Here is a 7,279-nt window from a genome sequence, read left to right as displayed (position 1 = left end):
TTCGGCACTGAACCTGACACAGATGTGGTGCTGCCAGTCTGGCCAGAAAGTGGAGATAAACAGCTCGCTTGTGGATTTTGCTGAGTAGCCGCAGTCATCAAGTCTGCCCTCTTTCAGGGCCTGCTGGGTTGGGCTAATTTCCTGTTATTTATTTTAACACCTTGTATAATAAACTCCAGGAAGAGGCTGCAAAACCAAAGCCAACATCAGGGCCAAGCGCATCCCTGATGACGAGTGGGCTCTGCCCAAGCCCAGGGGAGGAGAGCAGCAGGGCAGGGGCCCAGGCCATGCAGTATGTTTCCCACTGTGGTTAAATTTCCCCATCTCCTGCCTTGTGTTATCAAAGAGGTTATTCAACCTCTCCTCCTCTGCCACTGTGCTGATGTGCCTCTCTTTATGCATCACCCCTTCTCTCCCTGCGGTGTTTGCTGTCCCAGTGCCTTGGAGCAATAGCAGGTACCTGGGGGAAACACATCAGGTGGATCGTCACGAGTGTCAGCCTGAAGGCACAGGAAAGCTGATGTGCTGGCTGCCTCCTTCCCGCAGAAGGACTGCTGGAGGCAGAGGGCTGGGAACAGCAGCATTGCCTCGGAAGGCTAGTGCTGCTTCCAATCCAGCCACCAGCACCCTCCACACAGCCGCGGCTGCAGCGTGTCTAAATCCAGTTACAGGGTGGAATAAGCACTCCTCAGCACACATGGCTGTTTCTGATTCTGGAGCCTGGCTGCTGTGGGAGCTCTCATTTCCCTGCAGATGCTGATCAGGTCTGGAGAGCAGCACCCGGCACCTGCAAGAGAGGGAGAGGAGAGGGAAAATGATGGCTCAACAGACTTTACCGAGGGACCAGAAATGCTTTCCCAAAGTGTCTCCAAACACACTACCTAGAAACAGATTAGGAGGTGACCTCGTTGCAAGCCCCAGTTTCCCAGCAGTGTGGGGCACTCCACATCTCCTGGCAGGAGGGTTCTGCTGGTCCCCAGTGGGCAGCTGCCACAAGCAGGACACACATAACCGGTCCCACCACAGAGGAGATACTGACCCTCAACCCACTGGAAGCTGACCTCTGACATGGCAATTTGCTGAAGAAAGGAAACTTTCTTGCCCAGGTTGTAATTCAGGGAGCCCTGTGCTGTAAATACTTCATGTGCAGGGCCTGGAGGAGACTGAGCAAATGCTATGGCACTGGTAACAGAAATGCTGAGCTGCAGCAGTGGCACCCTGGCTCTTGCACCATCCACCCCTGCAGCAGCTGGGTCGCCTGCGGTGCCTCCCTTCCCCATCCCACACTTCCCCGGCGCCGAGGGTTAAGCAAGGCCAAGCAGCCCTCGCTTGCCCCTGCTCTGCTCCTGGCACAGCCCTGATGCAGCCAGATCCCAATGTAAATATTAGCTGAGCGTGAGTGAACGGGTGAAAAGAGCACCGTTTGAAGCCATTCTGTTTGGAAGACACAGCAACCTATATAACGCTGTTACCAAGAAACAAGGATTGTTTTCTGTGCTATTTTAGGAGACAGTGAAACAAATGGAGCCTAGGACACACCAGGATTTCTATTTCCCCTCTGTAAATTAGTGTTATTACCAACCGGCAGTGTTTCACAGTGGCACTTTGCAGCCGGACTCTATTCATGCCTAAAAGAAAGGACATGTTACTCAAACCTGCCCACTCACACGCTCCTGTTATCCAGTGTCGTCACTGCTGTTCTTTGATTTGCCCAGCTGCAAGGTGCAAACTGTTCATCCCCTTGCAGAGTGTGTCCAAGGATATCACAGTGAGTCCTCGGGAGAAGGTGCCATTTACTTGGCACTACTTGTTGCACAGCCTAAGCCAGGCTGATGCTCAGCAGCTCCTCTGCTTCCTATATTGGTTGCTGATAAAACACCTAATTTTTATGAACTGGAGGATATTTTTAAGTAGACTCTTTGCCACTTAATGGGTCTCTTTTTTTTACCCGCCCCGGTTACTGTACAAAATTCAGACTTGCATTGCAAAATTGATTTTCCAAAACAAGGGATACAGCTGAGGTACAGGTACTTATTTCTTGTTTTGATGGCATATTGCCAAAGGGCTGAGGTTGCGGTGAGTAACAGCCAGAAGAACAAATGATCACAGATGTTGGACTCCTATACGTGCCGAGAGCAGTAGCCAGCAGGCAATGTGTGATTCCCCGGTGGCTGGCACCGGGTGGCACTGTGCCCACCTCTAGATCACCTGAAATCAGGAGCTGCTCTGCAGTCGGTCTCAAAGCGAGGGTGAACCCCAGCCGAGGCCCCTGCACACCCCTCCACCATTTTCAGATCCATCCCCAGCATACCGCAGGTGTGAGGCAAATCATCCCTGGCCTGTTTAACCACCACTGTCCCAGCTGGGCTGGGGGCAGGAGCTAATGGCTGCGGTGGTGACTGGCGGGCAGAGGCAGCGAGTACGCCAGCACCAGCAACCTGCACGCTCACCTCTCTTTCCAAATCTCATGTTCATTGCAAGCGATTTTCCATGGCCATGAGGAATCTCAGAGGAGGCTAAACAACACAAGATTTGTGCTTTACTCTCTCTTTTCCCTTCTAGACTGTCCCCACACTCCCTGCTATCAGTGCGCATAGATTTTACAAAGGCGCTAATTGCTTCCAGCTTTCATAAATACTCTGTTTTAGGCCTTTAACCAGGATTAATAAAAAGAGTGAGGGTTTGTTTGTTTTTCATGCAAACGTGAGCCTCCCTGTGGGAGCTATTCAGTTAAGCTCTCCCAAATGGCTGCTTTAAATGGAGTTTACTCTTTCCGAGGGTTTTTTCCAAACCACTGGGTCCTGCCAGCCTGCTTTTAAAGGCAGCAGCGAGGCACCCAGTGCCACGTACACAAACATGCTCTTTCCAAAGCAAGGGCCTCTGCTTCAACTCTGCTTTTCTTTACAGTCATTTCCACTAATCGTTATCTACACTGATTTACGCCGTCTAATGGGAATAAATGGAGAGGGATATGAATGCTACAGCAGTGCTTTTTTCTAATATCAGCAGGTTCTTCCCTACGACACCATAAAAAATGGAAACAAATTTGAAACACTTCACAAAATACTTTTAATAGTCTTCAACCGACGCTGCTTCCAATTTCTGAGGCCACCTGAGATCTCCTTCGCGCAGCTGCAGTGGCTCCAGCTGGGAAAGGTGAGAAATGTTTCACCATCCGCAGGGACGGTGCAGGCGCTGCCAGGCGTGTGCGGATTTGCTGCTCCTTGTTTGTCATGTAAACACAAACAGGCACGGAGGTCAAGTATTCCCACATGATGTGCGTTTTCCCTTACTGGAAACTGCAAGAGAGCTGGCAATGCAGGCTCGTTGGATTTCATTAGGTAATTATTCTGGAAAGTGTTTTAGAAAAAGCAATTAATTCATGATGCTGGGAACAAATAGGTAGGGGCATATTTTTTGAAACCTCCTGGAGCCTGCTCCGAAGTGATAAGATAGAAAGGATCATGGATTTTGCAGCTATATTGCATCTTGAAAACGAACTGCCTAACATCATGCATCCCTTTAACCCAAACGGCCTCTGTTTTAGTATCCTGAGCAAATAGCAATATACACCAATATAATACCAAAAATTACTTAGCCAATGCTCTCATTTGTCTACATTTACCCACTCTTAATGGGTAATTACACAATTACCCACCATGAAATATTGCCACTGGAAGTTGCACACACATAATTTTCATGACTGCTCTACTTGTGCTGCTTCCCTTCCTGAATGATGCTGGACAGTCGTGCCTGTTGTGCAGCTGCTTTGCTGGCTCACCCAGCCATGTTTCACATCATCTTCCTAGATGCAAAATTCAAGGTTTGCATGCTCTTCATGTTTTTAATGGGACAATATTCCTGGGGATGTTTCAACACCATGGAAGCCCTTGGCTCCTGCAAAAAGTGCCACAAAAATGGGTGCAGGGAGGCTAACACTGAAAGTTACTGAAAATCCTGCTCCTCTTGTTGTCATTAGAGGGGATCTTTCCTGCAGCTGGAGATGCTGGAATAGTGCTGCTCTGCAGTTCGATGCAAACAACTGTAAGTGGGAGAAGTTTTAGAGGGAGCTGGATACACCTCTCTGGAGAAAAATGGCATTTGGAGACTTTTTGACTTTGTTCTTTCCTTTACTCAGGTAAAAGCATTAAAGTTATAACTGTACATTCAGACATAACGACATAACCACCGGGAAAGCACAGCTGTGTGAATTAAGGAAAGAGAAAGTGTCAATCACTCTAAGGGCTATGTGTCCCTGCTTCTCTAGACCAGCAGCACTTCGAGATGAACCCTGACTAATCCATCCCTAGATGTCTAGACAGACCCTTTCAAACATATTCAATTTCAAAGTTCTCCAGTGAGCAAAATCTCACCCACAAAAGGATAAATATAATTCTGAAAGCTCCTAAAGAAGAACACATTTTTTGAGGTGGTTGTATGTATCTATTTTGCATCAATTAATTTAAGAAATCTTTTCTGACAATCTGTCAGAAAAGTCAGTCTGTCTCTATAGATAGATACGCAATGTCTGTGATGTTCCTACCAGCAAAAGTTGCTTCTGTCATCCCCAGCTGCTTTCCTCTAGCGAATCCACCTCTGCAGAGTTACCTAAACAGTTCAGAGCAATCACTACTGAAAGAAAACCTTTCATAAAAAATGGTCCAATTTTCCTCTGATAATCTTGGAGAGTTTTGTTGCTGTCATGTCTGGGACAGGGAAGACAGAGAGCTGTAGCTTTTGAACATCTACCTCCTCAGCTATGAGGGAGAGCACTTGCAGCTCCATGTTGCAGAAATAAATTTCTCTACTCTCCAGTACAATAAATAGCATTTCTTTCTTGAAAAGCCCAAAGACAAAGGCTTCTCCTCTGTTGTTGAATTACCTATAGATAATATCATTATAGGAACCGAAGTAATTGATTCTATTTTTTTCTGCCTTCACAGGTGGCATAACTGGACTCAGGGCAATGAGTTTTTCTGATGGATAATATGAAAACGGCATCAATTTTAAAAAACTCAAAGAAGACTTTAAAAAAATAAGAGAACTTTGCTGTAGAAGTGATCTTTGGGGCGTTCCCATCACCCTTGTTGTAGTCATCCTTGCATTAGTCATGTTAGGGGCCATGTGCCAGGCAAAATGCCACCAGGAGGTGGTGTTCAACCTGTCCCCATCACAAGGGACTGGCAGCACAACTACATGACATGCCCCTTGGGCAAGGAGGGGTAGTTGCATCACAACCATGATATCACGGTACTTTTATTTGTTTTGGGAGACAATAAATAGGGAGGCATGAACTGAAATGATACTAAGGAAGGCTGAGAGGTGCTAAAAAACCTTTTCCTAACCTCAGCTCAGACCAGCCTCTGTATGCCGACACCACACCGTGTGTCCTTTCCTTTCCCCAGGCTGATGGGAAGATGCAAATGTAGGAAAATGCCCTGTGCTGCCATCCGTCCTGGCTGTCCTGCCCTGCAGCCAGCACTGCTGCTCGCACAGCAAGCTGCCCGCCAGCACCAGCACTGTGCTCTCAGTTCACGCTGTTTATCCTCAAATGCCAGGTGGGCTGCGGGAATGCTGGGGTGGCTTCCACCGCCTTTTGTCAACCTGTGGGTTGGATCGACAGTCCTGGCAGCAGCGCTAGAGAAACTGGGCAATAAAGGACCATTTCTGGAGGTGGTCTCAGATGAAAGCAGTAGCTGGGCAGAGCAAGCTGTGTGCCTGTTCCAGTTTTAGACATATCCAGTCTGATGTGCAGTGTTTATTTGACTTGCTGACTGTGCTGTTGCAGAAAATGCAGCGTTGCTTTCCAAGAGTTGCCAATGAGCGATGCAAACATGAAGAGTGTGAAGGTGAAACAGGGCTGGAGCTGTGTCTGCCTGGTGTGTCGGTGCATGTCAGCACCTGGCACCTGTAGGAACCCATCCACACCCACTGGGGTCCAGGGTTCCCCCGCAGCTGGCACCCTTGCAGGGGGAGAGGGCTCGGGGCTGTGCAAAGGGCAGTGGTTTTGCCTTGCAGAGCTCACCCTGATGTCCTGGGCAAGATGCCTGCTGGTGGGGCTGGACCCGAGAAGACTGAGCCATGGATGTCCCCATGCAGTGCCAGCGGTGTCAGGTTGCTCTTCCCCACAGAGACCTCAGCCTCCCCAGGGCTTCCCACGCCACGGGCAGGACACACACCACGGCACGCACAGCCGCAGGACTGCAGCCGGCCGTGGGCCCCCCTCATGCTGCTGGTGTCCCCATGGGAGAAGGGGCTTCCACGGCGGTGGCAGCGAGCCTGGTCAGCGAGCGTGACTGCTCCTGCATACAGCCCCACGGAGCATGAGGGATGGCGCAGCTCCGGCGAGTAAGGCTAACGGAAACGGGGAAAGCCATTTTTCCCCCTCTGCACCAATACTTCTAGCTGCTTCTCATGTCTTTTGGAAATGCAGGGCCCTGAAGTTTTTCCAGACTCATCTGCTATGCTGAGCTTTTAATTGTTAAGTAGGCAAGAAGCTAAGAAAGCCCAGCTGATGTGAAAATCCCAAAACATGTGGTCTGAAGCACCACCCATCTCCCATCCTGTGAGCTAATCCCACAGGCCCAGCACCAGGAATCGATGTTTACCTATTCTCCACAAATATGAAACAAACCTTTATTAACATGTATAACTGGTGACAGGTATTTTGGCATTTACAAAAGAAGCACTGCTAATTGAGCAGAAAAAACCAAACCTTGAAAACACACACCCACCACAAATACACATGTATGTGCAAATGAAGTCTCAAACAGATTTGAAAATCACCAAAAATTAAAATATTGAACACACATGACATCTTCACTGATTCTCCCCTCAGAGCTGCTCCTGAAGTCCTCAGCTCGCTCCAGGTAATCTTCAAAGCAGAACGCCACGATATTACTACACATGTAATGATTAGTGACTTGGGTTAAGTATTCATTAGCAGTATCGCTTTTCAGTGAAGATTTTTAGCTGCGCTGAGGTGCAAGAAGAGCTTCTTGGCAGAGAGCAAACTTGCCCAGAGGCTCCAGCCTGCGGGGATTTGTGTGGCTCGGGCAGCTGTGGGAACGCAGGGGTGTCTGTGTGGGGCTGAGGGGGCACCGAGAGACAGTGGTGCCTGTGGGGACACCAAGAACACAAAGGCGTCTGTGGGGGATACTGAGAGACAGCAGTGCCTGTGGGGCCACCAAGAACCTGGCAGTGTCTGTGGGGCCACCGAGAGACAGCGGTGTCTGCAGGGGCACCACGAACCCAGCAGTGTCTATATGGGGCTGTGGGG

The sequence above is a fragment of the Tyto alba genome, unplaced genomic scaffold (genome assembly GCF_018691265.1).
Source record: "Tyto alba isolate M040663 unplaced genomic scaffold, T.alba_DEE_v4.0 Super-Scaffold_3, whole genome shotgun sequence".
Taxonomy (NCBI): Eukaryota; Metazoa; Chordata; class Aves; order Strigiformes; family Tytonidae; genus Tyto; species Tyto alba.
This window is presented reverse-complemented; position numbering follows the sequence as displayed.